The sequence below is a fragment of the Saimiri boliviensis genome, chromosome 16, assembly GCF_048565385.1.
Source record: "Saimiri boliviensis isolate mSaiBol1 chromosome 16, mSaiBol1.pri, whole genome shotgun sequence".
In the NCBI taxonomy this organism is placed as follows: Eukaryota; Metazoa; Chordata; class Mammalia; order Primates; family Cebidae; genus Saimiri; species Saimiri boliviensis.
The window spans coordinates 57,634,118-57,657,591 of record NC_133464.1 but is presented as its reverse complement, the minus strand read 5'-3'; the positions used below and the strand labels follow the sequence as shown (position 1 = coordinate 57,657,591).

Below are 23,474 nucleotides of genomic sequence, written 5' to 3'. Positions count from 1 at the left end.
CCTGACCTCCACAGTGCTTGTTTCCAATATCTAGAAAATTTCCTTCTCCCCTCCGATCCCAACAACCATTGAGCCATCAAGTGTAACTTCTACCTCCTCTACATCTTATGCACTTATCTCCTCCTTTCTATCCCCACAGGTACCCACCTGGTTCAGGCCCTCACCAAGTTTTGTCTGGACTATTGCTGTAGTCTTATTTTCATTCTTGACTGCCTCTGAATTATTCATCCCTTGAAACTCATCCCAAGCATCTTCTCTTACTCAATAAGAGCCAGTCATTTCTCTCTTGGTGCAACCAGCAAATCTGGTGTTAACCCATTCTGTAATTCTGCCCTGAATGTATTTTAATTAATAGTTTACATACTTTTCTCTCCTACTTGACAGAGGCTGTGAGCTTCTTGAGGAGTCGGGATTGTGTCCGCTTTATTTTTGTATACCAATGCCTAACTAACAGTATTGGACAAACTGTTTGGTCAATGAATTAAAAGATGAATATATAAGCGGGTAAATGAATGAAAAAATCCACTCAGTTCACTGACGAAATATTAGCTAGTAAACTACTCACTATCAATCCAGCAAATGTTTCTCCCTGGGGCCAAAAATTTATTACATGGAAAATCATCTCCCTTAAGATGACATCTCACAAGCTGTAGTTTCTCTTCTGTAAATAGTGTTTTTCAAAATATCAAGAGTTATATTTCCTTTTTGAGGGCATTTGTAGTTCGTGGGCCTCATATCTCCGTCTAGTGAAACAAATTGGTAATACAGCAATTAAGATACCTGGGTATGAATATAAGAAACACAGCTGTGAAAAAATTATTCATAGAAAATTATCCTTCCTTTTCCAAGGTTCAGAAACCTAGAATTGTATCTACTTTATATGCTTCAGAGTTCAGTAAGCTCTTTCTTTCCCAAATAGCCTATTTCTAAATATCTGGACAGTGGACAGTGTCATGCTATTGGAAAATATATGGGTATATAAAAAAACATGATTACTGATATTTCTTAACACAGATATTTAGATTTGTTACAGAATAACAAGAATAAAATTTTTGTAAATTATGCCAACAATCCTATCCATTTAACAAATACTTAAAAAGGGTTTTTTATTTTTGTTTTTGTTTCCTTCAACTTTTATTTTAAGTTCCGGGGTACATGTACAGGATGTGCAGGTTTGTTGCATAGGTAGACGCGCGCCATGGTGGTTTGCTGCACAGATCAACCCATCACCTTAGTATTAAGCCCAGCATCCAGTAGCTATTCTTCCTGATGCTCTCCCTCCCCCATCAGGCCCTCCCTGCAAAAGGCCTCAGTGAGTGTTGTTCCCGGCCACGAGTCCATGTTCAGCCCTCACTTGTAAGTGAGAACATGCAGTGTTTGGTTTTCTGTTCCTCTGTTTCTGAAGATAACAGCTTTGCAAGGGTTTTGCGTGTGCGTGTGTGTGTGTGGGGGGAATCTTTCTTGTTGATGCTGTTGTTGTTGTTTTCTGTTTGCTTTTCTTTTAACAGGCTACTTTTTCGCTGCCATGGTTTGCTGGAGGGTTGCTGCAGACCCTAGTTGCCCAGGTTTTCCCCTTTCCTGGAGGTATCATCAGTGAAGGCTGCAAAACAGCCAAGATGGCAGCCTGCTACTTCCTCTTGGAGCTCCACCTTAGGGTGGATACTGATCTGCTGCAGGCCCAGATGCTCTTGTAGGAGGTGTCTGGAAAACCCTGTTGGGAGGTCTCACCCAGTCAGGACGGACAGGATCAAGGGCCTGCTTAAACAAGCAATCTGGCTGCTTTTTGGTAGAGCAGTGTGCTCCATTGCGGGAACCCTTTCTGGACTCTCCAGAGCCAGCAGACTGGAAAGGCTAAGTTGACTGAACCACAGAGACTTCCGCTGGCCCCCGTCCCCCCACTCCCACCGCCCCTGACCTGGGGATCCAACCCAGGGAGAGATCAGAGTTCTGCCCATATAATCCTGTCCGGAGTTGCTGAAATTCCCACAGGGAAGCCCCGCCTAGTGAGGAGGGATGGGTCAGGGTCCCACTTAAAGAGGCAGTCTGGCCACAATTCGGCACAGCAGCTGTGCTGTGTTGGGGATTCTCCCTCGCCAGGACCACCTGGAATCCCAGGAGCCAGCAGGCTACAACAGCTGAGTCAACCTAATGGCAGAAATGGCAGCCGTCCCGCTCCACGCCCCCCCCCCCCCCCCCCCCGCTTAATTATATAGGCTCCATGCTGCTCACAGGTGGCCCATTGCCCTACCCGGCGTTTCTTTGTTCTCTGTGGGTCAAGCCGTCTGCCTAGTCAGTCCCAATGTGAGAACCTGGATATTTCAGTTGGTGCTGAATTCACTCACTGTTTCACTCTTTTCCATGAGAGCCATGGACCACAGTGCTTCTAATTAGCCATCTTCATCTCTCCCCCGCCACCCCCCCACTTCCGCTTTTTTTTTTTTTTTTTTTTTTTTTAATTGAGTCAGAGTCTCGCTCTGTTACCAGGCTGTATGCGGTGGTGTGATCTTGGCTCACTGCAACCTCTGCCTACCGGGTTCAAGCGATTCCCCTGTCTCAGCCTCCTGAGCAGCTGGGACTAGGTGTGCACCACTACTCCCAGCTAATTTTTTATTTTTAGTAGATACAGGGTTTCACTTATTGTCCAGGATGGTCTCCATCTCTTCGCCTTGTGATCCACCCGCCTCGGCCTCCCAAAGTGTTGGAATTACGGCGTGAGCCACCGCGCCCAGCCGAGGGACACCTCTTTCAAAATAAAAGAAAGGGGCCGAGTGCGGTGGCTCACGCCTGTAATCCCAACACTTCAGGAGGTGGTGGCGGGTGGATCACTTGAGGTCAAGAGTTCAAGACAAGCCTGGGCGTGGTGGCGCCCGCCTGTAATCCCAGCTACTCGGGAGGCTGAAGCAGGAGAATCGCTTGAACCCGGGAGGCAGAGGTTGCAGTGAGCCGAGATCGTGCCACTGCAACCTGCCTGCCAACAGAGCGAGACTGTCTCAAAAAAATATCTAAATATCCCTCTAGGAGACTTTGTCTTGGCCTTTTCTTCATTCCAGCAGTGTTCACATTGTGTACTGACTTTCGCTTGCTCATCTGTCTTCTCGGAGGTCGGGGACCCTGTGTGTCTGCTCACCGTCTAACCCCAGGTTAGCCTGTGGCTGATGCTCACTAATCATTTGGCAGAAGGAAGGAACGAGGCGAGGGAGCTGTGGGAGGAGGCGCTGCCCAGCGAGCCGAGCGCCGAGGGCGGGGCGCACGGGGAGGGCGGGGCCCACGCCGAGGGCGGGAGCTCTGCTCAGGCTTCGGTAAGGTCGTGTCAGCTGACTTGGCTTATGGTAACCGAATTTTTCACCTCCATGGTTTCCCCAGGATATGAATTGGGGGCTTAACCTCACCGACAAGGGTCAGGTGAGCTTTCTGGATGCCGAGGCACCTTTCAGCCTGCGCCGCCTGAGGAGCTCGTCCCACTGCCCTGCCATTTCTGTGAGGACCCACAAAGCCCGGGAGGAGCCTCGGAGCCCCCGCGGGTCCTCCCGCCACTGCCTAGAGAGGGTGCTCGGAGCACTGCTCAGGAACTGGTCCCCAGCGAGGTGTCGAACCCCTCCTTGCTGGAACTCCACGGAGAGAGTGGTAATAAGATAGTAATAATACAGACTACTGTAGATTGAACCTCCTTAGGCATTGGCTCGGACCTTGGGCGGGGTGGGAGTGGGGGGTGGGATCTAAGGCCCAGATTTCCTCTATTACAGCCATGTTAAGCCATTAATACCTGCCTAATAGAGTTGTGGTGAGACATGAAAAGGGCAAGAAAGACACTTTTTTTTTTTTTTTTTAACTCTTACTATTTTTGAGATGGAGTCTTGCTCTGTCGCTCAGGCTGGAGTGCAGTGGTGCGACCTGGGCTCACTGCAACTTCCACCTCCCAGGTTCAAGCAATTCTCCTGCGTCAACTCCCAAATAGCTGGGATTACTGGCACGAGCCACCACGCCCAGGTAATTTTTGCATTTTGGTAGAGACGGGGTTTCCCGCCCCCCCGCCCCGTCTAGGCCTCCCAAAGTGTTGGAATTACAGGCGTGAGTCACTGCACCCGGCCAAGAAAGGCACTTTAGACAGTGCCAGAGTTGATTTGTCCTGTGACTTGCTGCAGTTGCCACACTGTGACCTTAGAACGGTCTTATCCAGTCTTGAAAACCCCAGTGCCTTGGAAATAGCAGGACTGGTCAGAAGGACAGTAACTCCTTAAGGCGCCAGCCTCTGCTTCTTCCCCCAGATTAAGAGGTAACTATTCCAGATTCTCTGCAGGACCCATATCCTGGATGTGGACACCCACAGTCCTGCTAGGACGTGCTTCCAGAAGAATTGATCCCAGCCATGAAACTGCCGGATGCCTTCAGTGAAGCAAGCAGGAAAGGCTCAAGTGATCCTCCTGTATCACTCTTGTGAGTAGCCAGTAGCTGGGACCACAGATACACACCACCACACCTGCCTAATTTTTTTTTTTTTTTTTTGTAGAGACGGGTTTCGTCATGTTGCCCAGGCTGGTCTGGAACTCCCGACCAATGCACCTGCCTCAGTCTCCCAAAGTGCTAGGATTACAGGTGTGAGCCAATTTGTGATCTTTTATGCATTCTTTAATGTAGTATGTTTTCAAGCTTCATCCAACTTGGAGAGTATTAATGCTGAATAATATCCCATTGTGTAGCTTTTTTTTTTTTTTTTTTTTTTTTTTTTTGAGAGAAGACTCGCACTGTCGCCCAGGCTGTAGTACAGTGGTGCGATCTTGGCTCACTGCAGCGTCTGCCTCCTGAGTTCAAGCAATTCTCCTGCCTCCGCCTCCCGAGTACTGGGACTACAGGCGTGCGCCACCACGCCCAGCTAATTTTTTAATATTTTTAGTAAAGACGGGGTTTCACCATGTTGGCCAGGATGATCTCCATCTCCTGACCTCGTGATCTACCCGCCTCAGCCTCCCAAAGTGTTGGGATTACAGGCATGAGCCCCTGCCCCCGGCCTATATATTGTATTTTTAAAATTTTTGTTTATTTTTAATTGGTACACGACAAACATTTGTACATGTTTATGGGGTACACTGATATATTGTTACGTGCATAAAATGTGTAATGATCAATCGGTATTTAAGGTATCTGTCATTCTGAGTATTTGTCATTTCTATATGTTGGGAACATTTCAAGTCTTCTCATAGCTATTTTGAAATACACAATACATTGTTGTTAACTGTAGTCACCCTACTCTGCTGTAGAACATTAGAACTTGTTCCTTCTATCTAACAGTTACTAACCAACCACTCTTCCCTCCCAATCCACACACCCTTCCCAGTCTCTGGTATCTATCTATCTACCATCAACTTTTTTTAGCTCCTACATACCGTACATGATAACATGCAATATTTGTCTCTCGGTTCCTGGCTTCATGTAACAATAACAATAGGCTCCTTCAATGCCTAGTTTGTAGCAAGAAAATTGAGCAGTCTATTTGAACTGTTGATTCTTCCAAGAAGACCTCAGAGAGCCAAGACAGTATAAAGGAAAATATGAAAAAAAGACTTATTAGACATTATTAAGGGCACAAAAGTTGAATTAAGCACAGTTAATGTACAAACAACAAGGCCACCCAACAGCAGACCACTTAAAACTACAAACTACAACTGGCAGGCTTCAAAGATCTACAGAACATCCTCCAAAGAAGAGAGAAATTTAATTGTAATTTGAATGTTGTTTGAAACTAATTTTTGAAACTCCAGTAAGTTTTTTCTTTCGGCAAAAACTATTTTTAAATATGAGTACTTGAGAGATGTTGAATTAATGAAGCCTAAGTTGAATTAGTGAACAATAAATATCAGCTTGTAAACACAGGGACCCTAATAATTACTTGCTGTAATGTATTTTAGAAAACAAACCAAAAAAACTCTTATATCAGGGGCATTTTAATATAGAAATGTGAAAAATGGAAAGTCAGTCTGAAAGGGGAAGACTTGAATGTAGTGTAATGAAATGCTGTTATTGTGTTATATTTAAATAACAAGACGATATTTGTATACAATCCAGTGAAAGGAAAAGAGAAGTGGTGTCATCAAGATTTCCACACACTTACATATTTATTAGTGTTATTAACTGCCACTTAATTGCCTCTTTAAGCTGTTAATTAACAATATAACAATACCATTTACATCCTCATTTGAAGGTAGCTTCATGTCTGTAAAGGACTTGCTTATTCGAAATTTTCCATTTTAAAGATTTTTTTTGGAATAAAGTTTTAGCATGTTGTTACAACTGCTTTATAGGACTTCCTTTGACCCATAACTATCAGTGCTTTCAGCTTTCTTGGTTACCTCAGAGCATTATTGTTACTTGTGCTTGTCAAAAGAGTATTATATTTAATTATAAATGCAACCAGTGATATCTTGGCATTGTACTGTAGGTTAAATGGCAGTATTTTTTTTTTAGTGATACATAATGATGTATTTCATGATGTCATTAATTCAAGCAGTAAGGTATGTGGCTTTAGGATACCCATCACTGACTTCTCTTATCAGAACAAACTGATAATATAGGATTCTGTTTTCCAGAATGATTTAACATCTTAATGGAACTTCTTAGTTTCTACATTGTATCAAAAATACCTTTAGAAAGTATAACTGGGTGGTACAGTAAGCTAATTCAGACAATCATTACCCGTAATAGGTACTTCCTCCTATACCTCCTTCTCCTTTAGAAACAAAAGTTATATATAAGGGTATGGAAATAAATAATGTACACATAAGCATATATAAATATTTATCAAGAATGACATTTTTAAAGCTCCCAGACCTGTTTATGTCCCCTTATACTCCTTACTATAATTTAATTAAATATTAGAGAAATGGTAAAATGAGTTGAATGCTTTGGAAAGAGTCAGTAAAAGTCACTTAAAAATTTTCTTTCCAATTAAGTATGAGTGAGACAAATGTTCATATGTGGGAGGATAGTACACTTAGATTGCTTCGTAAGCTTTCTTACATTCTTGCTCCACTTTTCCACTTAAACTGAAAATACTGGAGGATGGGTGTGATATATATAAAAGATGTGTCTTAGAACCGTCTATCAGTGGTCCTTTGTTTAAATGAGGCTTTGATCCTACATCAAAAGACTGGCGAATGAGGTACATTTGTTTTGAGTTTTTAAAAGGTTTCTTTTAATGATTTTTGCCTCCCCTCCCCACTTTTCAATGACTCCAAGGTGCATGGGATTAGGTTAGTCATGATCTTTGCTTCATGAGGTACTGTCATCATAGCTTTGTGCATAGTGTGTGTATCCCCCCATATAGGTACCAAGGAAGGAGAGCTAAGCAGAATCCTGGCACAATTAGTGCCTGAAGCATATTGCAGTTTATAGTGTTACTACTCAGTCATTTCCTTTTATATAATCCTTCATATATAATCATATATTAGTTTATAGAATTAGGGCTTGAAGAATATTTCAGTTTATAGTATTACTACCCAGTTATTTCCTTTTATATAATTCTCTATATACAATCATATATTAGTTCATAGAATGAATGCCTAAAGAATATCTTACCACTCAGTTATTTCCATATATATATATATATATATATATATATAAAACTGTATCTTAATTCATAATCAGAGGAATGCCTAGAGTAGACACATTACAGAGCATGAATTAAGGAATAAGCAGCTTATAGTCAGAGGAATGTCTGGAGCAGACAGTGCAGAGCATGATTTGGGAAAAACTGCTATACTTGGGCAAGAATCCATGGCCCAGGCAGCAGCATTCAGTATTGTAAAGATACCTGCTGCATGGCAGGCTTGGGGCAGGAGCCACTCCTCCTGATAAAGGAGCTGTAGGACCTGGCTCCAGTTCTTGTAAAAGGCTGCCCTCAGACCGGCAATTGCTCGAGCATTGAGGGCTCAAAACCCCTCCAGATAATCACACCTTGGTGACTGAATTTTATCATCTCTTGTTACTGTGTTGCTTAAAAAGCATCTTCCTATAGAACTCATTGGAAGCTGCCAGCAGGTGGCGATAGACCCTGACAGCTGTGTCACTGCCGTGGACTTAAGCATCCTCCTATAAATCTTCTTAGGAGTAGCACGCCCATTGATAGAGGTATTGCACACTTCACCCTCTTCACTGCGCACGACCCAGCTCCATGCCTCAGTAACCTAATGGGAATAGACCCCTTGCTGCGCACTGTCCACCTCCTAGCCTAGGTGACCTAATGGGGGTAGACCCCTTATTTTATCGCTCACGACCCTATCACTATCCTTAAAGATGACTTCACTCACTACCCTGCCCCCAACCTATACACAATAAATACAGACGCTTCTGGACATTCGGGGCCTCGCCTGTCTCCGCCTATATGTGGTGTGGCCTCCCTGAGCCCGGCTGCGTTTTTCTTGTACTTCTGTGTCCTTTCTCTTTATTTGTCAGATCCTGTACTCCAGCACAGCATAAGGGACACCCCACAACCCTGTGGGGCCCTTAGCCCTACACATAGGCTGCTTTTCTTTCTTTGTATTACATACTAAGTCCCCACTGATATTGTTCCCTGGCTATACTACCTCCCAAACTTAGTGGCATAAAACATTTCCTCAGATGCTCACAGATTCTGTGGGTTAGCAATTTGGCTAGAACAGTGGGGAAGGCCAGTCTGTACTCTGTGATGTCTGGGGCTTCAGTTGGAGGACTTGGGAGTCTGAGGCTGGAATCATCTGAAGTTTGCTCACTCATAAGTCTGGCAGTTGATGCTGGCTGTCAGCTGAGACCTTGGCTGAGGGTGTTAGCAGAAACACCAACATGTGGCTTTCTTTGTGGCCTGTGCTTTCTCACTGCATGGTGGCTGGGTTCCAGGGGGGGTGTCTCAAGAGAAAGTGAGCCAAATTGTATTTTCTTTTTAATGACCTAGCCTTGTAATAAGATTGCACATTACCATGTTCACCCCTGTTCTACAATGATTTTCCTCAGATATTTGTTTTTACCACAACCACTTCTGAGAAACCATCTTGACAAGGATATAATACCATTGATAGGAATGGAGCAGTATACAGCCGGCCCTCTGTATGCCCAGGTTCTGCAGCCACAGATAACCTCTGATAATACTTTTTTTTAAATACACAGAAAAAAATACCAATTAAAAAATACAGTATAAGAACCATTTATGTAGCATTTATGCTATATTAGGTATTATAAGTAATCCACAGATGATTTAAAAGTATTTGGGAGGGGCTGAGAGTGGTAGCTCATGCCTGTAATTCCAGCACTTTGGAGGCCAAGGTGGGCAGATCACTTGAGGTTAGGAGTTTGAGACCAGCCTGGCCAACATGGTGAAACCCTGTCTCTACCAAAAAAACAAACAAACAAACAAACAAAACAAAACAAAAACCCCAAAATTAGCCGGGTGTTGTGACATGGGACTATATCCCAGTTACTCAGGAGGCTGAGGTGGCACAATCGCTTGAACCTGGGAGGTGGACATTGTAGTGAGCCAAGATTGTGCCATTGTACTCTAGCCTGGGCAATAGAGTAATACCCTATCTCAAAAAAAATAAATAAATAAAGTTATGAAGGGGAAAAGTATGTATTCATGAAATAGTCTTAATTACAGCATAGAATAGATTGTTAAAAGAGACTTTTTTATTTTTTGAGAAGGACTTTCACTCTTTCTGGCCCCGGCTGGAGTGCAGTGGCATGATCCCAGCTCACTGCATCCTCTGCCTCCTGGGTTCAAGCGATTCTCCTGCTTCAGCCTCCTGAGTAGCTGGGATTACAGATGCCCTCCACAATGCCCAGCTAATTTTTTGTATTTTTGGTAGAGGCGGGGTTTAATCATGTTGGTCAGGCTGGTCTTGAACTCCTCACCTCCGGTGATTCACCTGCTTCGGCCTCCCAAAGTGCTGGGATTACAGGTGTGAGCCACTGCACAGCCCGAAAAGATACTTTAACAAGTTCTCATTACATTGTTAAAATATATGAAGATCCCTGTATGTGAAAATTATCTTATTCAGTAACACAGGCTCCCTACAATTTATAATGGGGATTATAAATTATAAAGCCAAAGACTATAACTATGAAGGAAACCATTGTTGTGAAATGCAAGATTCTAGAAAATGAATATTCATCTATGTTCTTTGCATACTCTGATCAAATACATATATTAAAATTTGAAAATAAAGTTTATAAGTAGTTTATGAAAGAAATAACAATGACTTGGAATAAGGTTAAAGCTTTATTCACCGATAACAGTTCTGAAAGCACATTTCATTTTAACTGTTAGATTTCCTTTTTTCTTTTTCTTTTTCTTTTTTTTTTTTTTTTTTGAGACAGGGTCTTGCTCTGTGGCGCAGGCTGTGTGTGGTGGAACAATCGTCACTCACTGCAGCCAACCTCCCAGGTTCAACCAATCCTCCCACTCAGCTTCTCAAGTAGCTGGGACTATAGGCGCATGCCACCACTCATGGCAATTTTTTTTTTCTTTTTGTGGAGATGGTGTGTCACCATGTTGCCCAGGGAGGTCTTAAACTTTTGGCCTCAAGTGATCCTCCCTTCTCCACCTCCCAGTGTGCTGAAATTACAGGCATGAGCCATTACACTCAACCTCTTTTTTCATTCTTCCACTTTTCTTCCATTTCTATCAGATTTTAGATCTTTCATATCCTAGTTAAGTCCTTAAAATTTTTCTCCAAGAACTTTAGGAATTTGGGAACATTTATTTGCATATTAGGTAATAGATTGTAATATAGAAAGCCAGTCATAATAAAATATTAATTTGGATCCCACTTATTGAGATGGCAGTTCTCAGTGAGTTTAAAAATGTTGCAAATAGCCAGGCATGGTGGCAGATGCCTGTAGTCCCAGCTACTCAGGAAGATGATGTGGGAGGATTGCTTAAGCCCAGGACTTCAAGGTCAGACTCTTTGATATATTGAAATCTCATCTCTTAAAAATAAAAAAAAAAAAAAGAGGAAAAAAATGTTGTATATAATTTACTTTCTTTTTATAATAGAATGTTTTTTTAATTAACTTGCTCTAATTTATTTAGAAAGCTTTTAAAAGCTTTTTCTTATGAAAAATTTAAATGTATGCGAAGAACACAAAATGGTATGATGAACCCCTTTGTACCGTCGCCCAGCTTCAACAGTGATCAACATTTTGCCATTCTTGTATTATCTATCTTTTACCCCTTTCCATCTTCTACTTGATAATGATTTGTGGCCCCCCCTTTTTTTCAGGTAAAATTTTCATACATTAATGTGTACAAATCTTAGCTGGAGGGTTTTGACAAATGGATAAACCCATATGACCTACACACTTAACAAGACACTGTGTTTCCCATTTTCACCTTCCCAGTCGGTAGCCTTCTGTCCTGACGCAATTGCTGTTTTGATTGTTTTTTTTTCATCTCAGATTAGTTTTGCCTGTTCTGGAACTTGATAGAAATGGAATCATAGAGAATATATTCTGTTTCCAACTCTTTCACTTGATCTAATGTCTATGAAAGTCATTCCTGTTGGCATAAGCTGAGTATTCTTCCATTGTTTGGCTATCTCACAATTTGTTTTTTTTTCATTCTGATAATAGACCTTTAGGTTGGTTCCAGTTTGGGGTTATTATGAGTAAAGCTTCTGTGAACAGGTCAAGCTGCCTTTATATTTGCTTGCAATTTATATTGTTTTTGAAATACAATAGCATCTAATTGAAAATTCCACTAATTTATAATACTTGAGGCTGATCCCTTGTCCCTCCACCTTAATATATTGTTCTGAGTTAGTGTTGTGCTTCAGCAAGTATCTGTTAATTTTAAAGTTTAACATTTCAAAGTTTATATAAAACTGATACCTAATAGTTGAGAATTCTTGCTTTTGTCAGAAATTGAATTGAATGATACTTTTTGGTACAACAGAAAGTTTTCCCCCCAAAAAATCATCTTACTTTTCACTAAACTAATGGCATAATAAGCAATCTCTTTTTTCTTTCTCATTTTTTTAAATTTTGTTTTTCAGAAGCAAGCCCCCGAGTCCCAAGTTGGTGCCAGCTGCATCTGCTGCTCCCTTTTGACAAGCAAACAAGCCAGAGCTGCTCAGGCAGCTCAGTAGCATGAGGAAGAGTCAGGGGCACAGAGAGATGGATGGAGACCTAAAATTAGGTCAGTAATGTTTATATCTCAAAATAGGCCATTTTCATATGGCTAGTAAGTAATATATATAATATATACCAAATAAGTGGAAATTACGTATGGAATATACCATATAAGTGGAATTTTAGTAATTCAAGTTTTTATAAATCTTATGTCTTAAGTTAGATTATAGTTTTAATAGACCAATTGAACAGTTAAACTTTCCTTTTAGGAAGTTACAGTTTCTTGTCCATGAAAAAATAAATGATAAATTCAGTAATGTTATTAAAAATAAATAACAGAATAAGATAGCTTTTCTCAGAAAGGTAATTTTTTTTTTTTTTTCAATTTAATAGCTTGCTGGTTTTATGCACCATATGGCAATCTTCAGGTCTGTTTTCTTCTTTTTTTCTCTTATTCTTATGTTTAAGCTGACATCTTTCCACTTATTCTCTTCATCTCTCATTATTTAATACTACGTTACACTACTTGCTGTTTACATTGTAGTAAGTTGTAATACTGCTTCATTTTGGAGAGCGATCTAAATCGGTTGTTCCCAATGAGCATGTGTACTAGATTTATTTCAGGAAGTTAAAAGAAATGGCCATGGGTGGTGGCTCATGCCTGTAATCCTAGCACTTTGGGAGGCTGAATCAAGAGGATCACTTGAGGCCAGGAATTTCAGACCAGTCTGGGCAACAAAACAAGACACAATCTCTACAAACCATAAAAAAATTAGCTGGGTGTGGTGGCCTGTGCTTGTAGTTCTAGCTACTTTGGGGACTGAGGCGGGAGGATGGCTTAAGTCCAGAGTTTGAGGCCGCATTGAGTTATGATCGCACCACTGCATTCCAGCCTGGGTGACAGAGTGAGAACCTATCTCTGAAAGAAATTGTAATTTAAAAAAAAGAAAAATGGATATCTGGACTGTCAGTTCAGTGACTCATTTAAATAAATATGGCTACCTCTTGGTTTTAATTTAGTTATTGAATGTAGGTGATAGGCATGCAGATACAGATTATACTTCCCTTTCATTTTCTCAGAATAATTTTCGTGTGACACTTTTCTGTTTCAAATGAAGATTTCTGAAGAACGTCTTTAAAAGGTGGAAGTAAACATAAATTGTAATGTTCTGTGTTATGTGAATGTTAATAGATGACTTTTTAATTTAAATGTAACTTTTTATGTTATATAATTAGTGCATAAAAATGAAATAAGAATTATCAGTCTCCTGTTTAAGAGAGTTTATTTCTTTTCTGTAGCTAAGATTTCTAATACACTTCACCTTTTTATTATTTTAGTTTCAGTAACATAGTATCAGATATGAAAGTTGCCAGATGTGCTACACCTAGAGTTAGTATAAGAACAGAGCATCAGATTCAGTTTGACCAACGCTTTGACAATTATCCTGGCCAGGAAAAGACTGTTGATCCTAGAAAAAGGTAACAGGCTTTGTGGTCGGTTGGGTTTTGTTTTTATAGTTAGGTTTTACTTTAACTGTAGAGTTACCTTATTACTTGTGTATATTATTGCTGTTGGAAATGTGAGCATTATGAATGCATTTATATCTGTGTTCTTACACTCTATATACCACTTCCTATAGAGGGAACCATGTGCTGGATTTAGCCAGTCCTGCATTTTTCTATACATTGAATCAAAATGGGCCATGCTTCACATCTACCCATGATGAATAGGGGTCCTTTGATTTAGAATAAATAGAGCTGACTGAATTCTGAAAAAATGAGTATTTTATGAGAAACATTATTTTTCGTTTTAAATATAAATGCCTAATACTGTGTATTCATTTACCCTTTATATCTTTATATATGCTTATCTTCTGTTATATCTTAGAGAAATGACCCACCATCAGTGAAAAGAAAGGTGAAAGGAAAAAAAGTTTATATAATTCCTTAAAATGGTAGATTATTTGTGGCCATTTGAATTTACTGATTTGAAGTTCTTAAAGATGCTGAGCCATGTCTTACATAGTTATTTTAGAATCTAAAGTTGGTCTGTATTTACATAAAGTTTCTATTCTTTCTCTCCTTTAAACCCTGAAAGTGGTATTGGGAAGGAGAAGCCCAATGTTTGGCATGGTATAACAAAAATTAACTTGTCTTTTTGTTTTGCGATGGACTCTTGCTCTGCTGCCCAGGCTGGAGTGCAATGGCACCATCTTGGTTCACTACAGCCTCTGCCTCTTGGGTTCTAGTGATTCTCTTGACAGCCTCCCGAGTAGCTGGGATTACAGGCATGTGCCACCATGCCCAGCTAATTTTTGTATTTTTAATGGAGACAGGGTTTCACCATGTTGGCCAGGCTGATGACTCCTGACCTCAAGTGATCTGCCCACCTCGGCCTCCTAAAGTGCTGGGATTACAGGTCTGAGCCACCGCACCTGGCCTAACCTGTCTTTATCGCAGGATATGCTCACAATTAGAGTGTTTTCAATACATTGTATATTCCATGGATTTAAGTAAAATCAGGCACTTGAGTTAACTCCTTCGTAGTGTTAAATTACTGATTTATAAAGGAAAGTTGGAAAAGGTGGTCAGCAGTTAACACAGAAAGTTCAAGAGTTTATGGTAACTTTGGAATATTATTTGAATTACTAATTTAAAGTGGTTTAGTATCTGTTACATATTCATATTATTGAATAAAGTAGAAAGTGTACAGGTACTTGGAGTTTTACTTAAGAATATTTCACTGGGAGGCTGAGGCTGGTGGATCATGAGTTCAGGAGATGGACACCATCCTGGCTAATACAGTAAAACCCCATCTTTACTAAAAATACAAAGAAATTAGCCAGGCATTGTGGCATGTGCCTGTAGTCCCAGCTACTTGGGAGGCTGAGCAGGAGAATCACTTGAACCCAGGAGGTAGAGGTTGCCGTGAGCCAAGATTGCATCACTGCACTCTAGCCTGGGCGACAGAGCCAGACTCGTCTCAGACAAAAAAAAAAAAGAATATTTAACGGAATCAGTTAGTACTTGAGAATATATTTAGCTGAATCATTCATCTTGCATATAATACTATACAACTACATTGAGATGGCGTATTTGATTTTTAACACTAGATTTGATTTTTTTTTTTTTTTTTGAGATGGAGTTTCGCTCTTGTTACCCAGGCTGGAGTGCAATGGCACGATCTCGGCTCACTGCAACCTCCGCCTCCTGGGTTCAGGCAATTCTTCTTCTTCAGCCTCCTGAGTAGCTGAGATTACAGGCATGCGCCACCATGCCCAGCTAATTCTTTGTATTTTTAGTAGAGACGGGGTTTCACCATGTTGGCCAGGATGGTCTCGATCTCTTGACCTCATGATCCACCTGCCTTGGCCTCCCAAAGTGCTGGGATTACAGGCGTGAGCCACCGCGCCCAGCCCCTAGATTTGGTATTTAATATTTCAAAAATTACATGGCAAAGGAGAAGCTAAACAAGTAGGAAAGGGGTTTCTGTGCCGTCAGTGCGTTAGAAAGTCAGCTAAAGGGGAAAAAATGATGAGATGCCAAGTTGTTCACCCTGGTATGACTCGGGCAGTGTCTGGGGTATCAACCCTAGACAACCCAGGCCTGGACTGATTCCTTCTGTTGGAGATTGGCAGTTCACACTAGCCTGCCTCAGAATGTTGGCACTGCCACTGACTAATTCTGTGACTCGGTACCTTTTATAGCCTTCATCAGCCTGTTTGCCTAGCTATAAAATGCTGAAAGTGAAACCTAGCTTAAATGGGGGCTTTCTTGGGGAACAGAAAAGAAACACTTATAAACTATCAGACATAGCAGGTGCTCAGCAAACGTCCATTCCATTTCTTTGTTGTACATTCCTCTTTTGAAGTTCAGTACTTTACCAAGGCATTCCCTCTGCTGTGAGGTGCTTTAATCCACCATCCTGTTCACCAGACGTGCAGTTGAGGGAGAAGAATGCAAGGCACTGAAGAAAGTTCTGGAAAATGAAAGTCTTTGTTTACAAATGACCTGGGAACCTGCTAGAGGAAAGCTTGTATGAGTTGAGATCACATTATTTAACCTTCACATGGTATTTGCATTTTTTTGATTTGGTTCTGTTTAATAGAGAAAAATAATTTAGTCCATAAAAAAATTCAAAATTATTTTTAAAACCCTCCAGTTTATAAACTGGATTTTAATCTGTTAGTAAGTTTATTCAAGTAAATATGTAAATTGATGCATAAGGCAGCTGATTATCAAATATGCAAGAAATTGTTACCTATTAACTCTGATATTAATGAATTTCAATAGTTAATTTAAAATGTCATGTAGAGAAAGTTAATTATTTTAAAATTATAGAATGATTGCTTTATGAGAGGGAATGTTGTGATTTACCTATGCAATCTTTTATAATTATAATTTGTAATTAATCATGGCAGTATTTTCTGCCCTTAAAAGCAAATGTTGACTTTAACAGCTTCTATTTTAGCATAGTTTTATAGTTTTTTACAACATGGAGTTTTTAAAACCTTAATATAAAAGGGAACAAATAAAAATTATGGCAAATTAAGCTAGTCTTTTCAATTAGATATTTTGGAAATTAAATTGCTTTAACTGATTTGTTGTATTATGAATTAAAAGGTCAAGTGCACGTTTCTGTTTTAGTTTATCAGCCCTAAAAATGTGGCAGTTTAGCTCAGATGTTTGATGTGGGTCAGTGGAATTATTTTCAGTTTTTACATAGAATTATTTCACTTAAAATATTTTCTCAAAATTTTTGTTGATAGTTTAAAATATATTCATTAAAATGGTTTTTTTCCTTAGGAAAAATATTCATAGGGAAGAGACTTAATATTTTTGACATCTTGGCAGTTACTAAAGAAGCACCTGAACAGGTTTGTTAAGAATAACTATTTTGGCTGGGTGCCGTGGCTCATGCCTGTAATCCCAGCACTTTAGGAGGATGAGGAGGGCAGATTGCCTGAGCTCAGGAGTTCCCAACCAGCCTGGGCAACATGGTGAAACTCCATCTCTACTAAAATACAAAAAATTAGCCAGGTGTGGCAGCATGCGCCTGTAGTCCCAGCTACTTGGGAGGCTAAGGCAGGAGAATTGCTTGAACCTGGGAGGTGGAGGTTGTAGTGAGACAAGATTGCACCACTGCACCCCAGCCTGGGCGACAGAGCAAGACTCCATCTCAAAAAGGAAAAAAAAAAAAAGGACAACTGTTTCTCAGGTGGAGAAATAGTCCATGTTTTCAAGATGTCCTTAGTGTTTGTTCTGATGATGTAATAGTTGGATATTGTAACATTTCATCCTGCCATTGGCCTGGATCCTAATTATGAATGTGGCAGTCGTTACAAAGTAAACTTGGAACTATAATGTCTCCCGAAATTGGGAAGGCATTTAGAGACCAAAGAATAATTTAGGCAAGTACAGCTTGATGAATAGATGAGTTAGTTTACTAGGACTTACACAGTAGACATTTCTGGGCAGCTCTAGAGTCACCCTGCCTGTTATCTCTAAGCTGCTTTTTTTTTTTTTTTTTTTTTGAGATGGAGTTTTGCTCTTGTTACCCAGGCTGGAGTGCAATGGCATGACCTCGGCTCACTGCAACCTCTGCCTTCTGGGTTCAGGCAATTCTCCTGCCTCAGCCTCCCAAGTAGCTGGGATTACAGGCACGCACCACCATGCCCAGCTAATTTTTGTATTTTTAGTAGAGACGGGGTTTCACCATGTTGACCAGGATGGTCTTGATCTCTTGACCTCGTGATCCACCCGCCTCGGCCTCCCAAAGTGCTGGGATTACAGGCTTGAGCCACCGCGCCCGGCCCTAAATCCAGGTTTTGTAGGGCCAAAATTTACACAATTTGGTGGGGTTGTGGAAGTTGGGAGGGGATTTATTTAGGAAAAATACATAAAAATTTATAATAAATTAGAGGATTTGAAGGGGTTTTGCAGATGAACATCCCTGAAGTTCTACTTCCCAAATCACTGCACTAGCTCTGCTTTCCAGCCACTCTGCTCAGCAGTTTATCTCATGCTAGTTAACTCGTACATGTTCTTCAGGCTTCAGCTGGGACATTGCTTCCTCTGAGAGCTTTCTCTGAGCTTTCAAAATCTTCTGACTGCTCTCACAGAACCCTTTAATCTCTCCCATTTAGACATATATGACACTATAATAGTTGCCTGTTGATATGCATGATTCCAACACAAGATTATTAAGTACCAAGATTGCAGTCATTTTAGTATCCCCTGTCACTAGCATAATATCTATACATAGTAGGGACTCAATATTTATTAAATGAGAAAACTACATATTGTCCTTGCCACCCCCCGCCCTTTTTTTTTTTTTTTTTTTTTTAAGGTAAATCTTGCTCTGTTGCCCAGGTTGGAGTGCAGTAGCATGATAATAGCTCACTGCAGCCTTGACCTCCTGGGCTCAAGCAATCCTCCTACCTCAGCTTCAGGAGTAGTTGGGACTACAGGTATGCACCACCGCATCTGTCTAATTTATTTTGTGGAGACAGAGTTCTACCATGTTGCCCAGGCTGGTCTCGAACTCCTGGGCTCAAGGGATGCTCCTGCCTTGGCCTCCCAAAGTGATGGGATTACAGGTGTGAGACAGCCACCGTGCCTAGCCTCCTTGTCTGTTTTCATGATTGTGTTCTCCTGTTGCTTACCACCATCTATATGTTGATGACTATCAGTTCTTATCTATAGCTCTTAATGTGTTTTTAAAAATGGCTTTATAGGGCTATAATTGACATAAAGCAAACCCCACACATGTAAAATGTACAGTTTGAAGTGTTACGTATATATATATATACACACTGGTAAAATAATCACCATCAAGATAGTGAACATCCCTATTAACCCAAAATGTTTACTTGTGCCCCTTTTATTACTGAAATTCTGCCCTGCTCTCCGAACCTCACCCCCCACCCCGTAAGCCACTGATCTGTTATCTGTCATACAGATGAGTTTTTTAAATTTCCAGGATTTTATATAAATGGAATCATACAAAATGTACTATTTGTGTCTGATTTCCTTCACTTAGCATAATTTGAGATTCATCCCTATTGTAGTGTATAGTAATGCTTCATTCCTTTTATTGCTAAGTAGTATTCCATTGTACGGCTATACTGGCTATATTACTGTTGTTTGTTTCTTTGTTTCGTGATGGAGTATCACTGTTGCCCAGGCTGGAGTGCAGTGGTGTGACCTTGGTTCACTATAGTCTCCGTCTCCTGGATTCAAGTGATTCTCCTGCCTCAGCCTCCTGAGAAGCTGGGACTATAGATACGTACCACATTTTTTTGGTATTTTTAGACGAGACAGGGTTTTACCATGTTGGCCAAGCTAGTCTCGAACACCTGATCTCAGGTGATCTGCCTGCCTTGGCCTCCCAAAGTGTGGGATTGATTACAGGCATGAGCCACCACACCTGGCCAGCTGTACTACTGTTTATCTACTCACCTATTGATGTACATTTGGATTGTTAATAGTTTTCAACTATTAACCATTAAAACTTCTATAAACAGTCATTCCTGTAGAAATATTGCATGAACATGTTATTTCATATCTCTTGGGTGCTAACTGTGTAGCAGTGGTCTAAATCATCTTATGGTTGTGCCTTTTTACATTCCTACCAGTGGTGTATGAGTTTTCCAGGATGCTCTACATCCTTGCCAACATTGTCAGTCTTTCTCATTGTAGCCATTTAAATGGGTGTGTAGTGGTATATGGTTGTGGTTTTAATTTGTTTCCCTATTGAATTAGTTTCTGAGTTTTGAGAGATTTTTATGTATTCTGGATGCAAGCGCTTCATCAGAGATGTGATTGTAAATATTTTCATAGTGTAGAATCTTTTAAATTTTGGTGAAGTCTAATTTACAAATTCTTTTATGGATCATGCTTTTGGTGTGCTAAGAAATCTTTGCCTAACCCAAAATTACAAAGATTTTCTTTCTTATAGAAGTTTTATAGGAGTTGTAGGCCCATAATCCATTTTGAGTTAATTGTGCATCATGCAAGATATGTATTGAAACTCATTTTTTGGCATATGTATATCCAATTTGTTGTAAAGTCTATCCTTTTCAACTATTTTTTCTTCACTGAATTACCTTTGGACCTTTGTTAAAAATCAGTTGTCCACATATGGTATGGGTCTATTTATGGATTCTCTGTTCCATTAATCTGTTTATCTTTGTGCCAAATACCACAAGGTTGACAAGTCTTGAAATCAGGTAATGTTCCCTTGAAAATAACCCTACGGTCTAAGAACTTAACATTTGGAGTCCTGGGCTAAGGAATCCAGGAGTAGCTAACCCTGAGATTCACTCCCTATCTATGAAGGGCATCCGCACCCCTAGCCCATATCTTGGAATACAGGCTGTACAGGGGATCCCCTTTGTTTTGGGTTCAATGGAGGTTGCCAGAAGGATGGTGCTAAGTGAAAATACTACACAGACTGTATGTTTTTTTTTTTTTTTTTTTTTTTTTTTTTTTTTTTTTTTGAGACGGAGTTTCACTCTTGTTACCCAGGCTGGAGTGCAATGGCGCGATCTCGGCTCACCGCAACCTCCGCCTCCTGGGTTCAGGCAATTCTCCTGCCTCAGCCTCCTGAGTAGCTGGGATTACAGGCACGCGCCACCATGCCCAGCTAATTTTTTGTATTTTTAGTAGAGACGGGGTTTCACCATGTTGACCAGGATGGTCTCGATCTGTCGACCTCGTGATCCACCCGCCTCGGCCTCCCAAAGTGCTGGGATTACAGGCTTGAGCCACCGCGCCCGGCACTGTATGTTTTTTTTACAAACAGTAGCAGTTCTCCTATCCAGCCTACCACCACTGGACCACTTTTACATGTAAGTCCTGAATAAACCTTGAGTAAACCTCATCACCACTGGCTCTGCCTCTCCTTTTTTTTTTTTTTTTTTTTTTTGAGACAGAGTCTTGCTCTATTGCCCAGGCTGGAGTACAGTGGTGCGATCTTGGCTCACTGCAACCTCCGCCTCCTGGGTTCAAGTGATTTCTTTTGCCTCAACCTCCCCAGTGGCTGGGACTTACAAGGGTGCACCACCATGTCCTGCTAATTTTTGTATTTTTAGTAGAGATGGGTTTCACCATATTGGCGAGGCTGGTCTCAAACTCCTGACCTCGTGATCCATCCTTTTCGGCCTCCCAAAGTGCTGGGATTACAGACCTGAGCTCCATTGCCTGGCTCTGCCTCTCTTCTTCTTCTTCTTTTTTTTTAAATTTTCAACCACACTCCTGCAGATCTGCCTCTCTTCTTACAGTGCCATCCCAAATGGAGTCAGTGAGGGTCCAGAAGGACAACTGGCCATTTAGATAACATTTGAAAGTTAACCAGTGTAATTCACAGTAACACTAAAAAATACAAACGAACATTTCAATAAAGGCAGAAAAGCTCTTGAAATGCTTTCCTCCTGATGTTCCAACCAAGACAAGGAAGTACATTATCACTATTTCTATTCAATAGTGAAAGTACTAGCCAGAAACAAAAGGCAAAAATAAAAATAAAAGGTATAAAGTTTACAGAATGTAAGGTCTCACCGCGAGGTGGATGGCATGACGACCCCCACGAACCACACATACACCTCTGGAGGGCCTTCCAGAACTAGAAAACCTTAAATAGGATAATATCATGGAAAGAGGAAGAAATGATCCACCCCTGGGGTACCTATTTAACTCAGACATTCTCTATTGTTTTATTCTGGCCTCAATTGACAAGACCATTGGACTTTGTAACTGACCTTGGCCAACCTCATGATACCACACCCTATGACCCCCTCCCAGCTTGGCCACCCTCTTGACTCCAAACCCTAAGACCTCCTTCCAGCTTGGCCAACCTCGTGACTCCACACCCTACGATTCCCTCCCCACTTGCAAAAAACCGCCCTAAACTTGTCTTTTGTAACTCTCCACTGCCTCCCCGACAACCTATGAAACCAACTCCTTTTCCACCGCCCTCAGCAGATTCTATTTTAGGCCTCAGCCCGCCTGCACCAAGGTGAATAGCCTGTTGCTCACACAAAGCCTGTTTGGGGGCGGGGGGGGGGGGGTGTCTCTTCATTCAGAGCGCGAGTTTTAACGCAGAAGAGTTCACGGATTGCAAGATTTTGATCACAAATTCTGGAATAATCTATAGAGTATTACAAATAACAAGGGAACTTAGCAAGATGCTTGAATATAAGGTCAGTATGTAAAAATCAATAGTATTTCTATATTCTTACAAGTCGAATATTAAAAAGGGCCATTTAACATTATATACAAAACACTAAATACTCAAGAATAAATCTAATTAAAGATGCATTATCTCTATGCTGCAATCCAAGCTCAGCTGCATTAAAATATAGATATGTGTGCAATCTACAAAACATTGCCAGGAGAAGTTAAAGACCACTTAAATAAATGTTGGGGAAGAATGATATTCATGGATTGAAGGACTTAATGTTAAGATATTAGTCTTCCCCAAACAGATCTATAGATCCATGCAAGCCCAGTAAAAATCCCAGTAGTTTTTATTTTAAACAAGCTAATTCCAAAATTCATCTAGAAATAACAAAGGTACTGAAATAACCCAAACCAATCTTGGGAGAATAAGTTACAGGACTTCAAGACTTACTATAAAGCTACATTAACACACTTTGGTAGTGGTATAAAGTCAGTCAAGTCCACTCCCTCCCGCTTCCCAATCTGCCGTCATCCCTGGAACGTGCCGGTAGCTTTCCCCATCCGATCTGCGTGGATCAAAGGGCGCTGAGGGAGGGCTGACCTACTGAGGAAGGAAACACAGCGGCACTGAGATAACTTCAGGTGCCGACCCTCGGTACCTTCAGATGGAAAAGGTTTTCCTTCTTGGTCTGGGAAGCCCACTAAAGAAAGCCTGGGCTGTGGAGTTGCGGGGAAGAGGATAGTGCCGGCGCCTGGCTGGTCGCCCCAGGAACCAGATGGTGTTTACACCGCTATTAGGGCGGAATGACTTCCGGCGAGCAACAACCGTTTAGGTTAGGACTCCCAGCCCCGCGATCGCGGGAATCTACGCGCCATCCGGGCCTCTGCTCCCGGAAGAGACCACGCAGACGCGAACAACGTAACGGAGACGAAAGGGCTTGGCTACCTGTGGCCGCCATGATTAAAAATTAGGGAAAATGGAGCTCGCAGTAGCTTGCATTATTGGCCGATCTACAAACGCCCCTAACCGCCACACGTTACAAAAGTGCTTCTAAGCTACTCCTCCTGAAAGCTCTGTGGAAGCGCCCGCCGGCGTTGGTGCGGTGAAAGAGAGGGAGAACGTGTAGGTCCCAGGCTTCTGTAACCATGGCTGCGAGGGGCGGGGACTGCGAGTGCTGGTCCTGGGCCCGGGGGCGGGCTGG

General features: G+C 41.3%; 1 long non-coding RNA gene across 3 annotated transcripts; it reads left to right on the top strand.

Annotated features, from left to right (window-relative positions):
- The first annotated feature begins 2,974 nt into the window (after positions 1 to 2,974).
- Positions 2,975 to 18,426, top strand: LOC104649878 (uncharacterized). 3 transcript variants are annotated; one of them, XR_012514356.1, is made up of 6 exons: positions 2,975 to 3,140; positions 3,364 to 3,624; positions 4,287 to 4,434; positions 4,508 to 4,593; positions 12,015 to 12,157; positions 12,484 to 13,058. It is a non-coding gene; the product is annotated as an uncharacterized LOC104649878 (long non-coding RNA). The 3 variants fall into 3 exon arrangements; XR_744737.2 differs by lacking the exon at positions 2,975 to 3,140 and having other exon boundaries at positions 3,271 to 3,624; positions 4,298 to 4,434; positions 12,484 to 18,426; XR_744736.2 differs by lacking the exon at positions 2,975 to 3,140 and having other exon boundaries at positions 3,271 to 3,624; positions 12,484 to 18,426.
- Positions 18,427 to 23,474: the final 5,048 nt, after the last annotated feature.